The following is a 313-nucleotide window of genomic DNA, read 5'->3' on the forward strand; positions in this document are numbered from 1 at the left end:
TTAGGCCAAATTGCTTCTGGATAACTCTCGTTTTAGATTAACAAATGAACGTTCTTAATATGGCTGAGAACAAGAGGTTGCATTGGTTGTACAAATCTAATAGGTTGTAAAATAATGCACGTATATATAAAGTGTAACACCCCATTTTCTCTTATTGGCATATAAATCACATATTTCATATAACATGAAATTCAAATAATCCATACTGGTCCCAAATGTACAAATTCTACATTACAAAAGTAGCTACAAATTTGTCATTTACATCAAGTACACGACTTGCATATATATATATATATATATATATATATATATA

Source organism: Cynara cardunculus, assembly GCF_001531365.2.
Source record: "Cynara cardunculus var. scolymus isolate 2C chromosome LG 16, CcrdV1, whole genome shotgun sequence".
Lineage (NCBI taxonomy): Eukaryota > Viridiplantae > Streptophyta > Magnoliopsida > Asterales > Asteraceae > Cynara > Cynara cardunculus.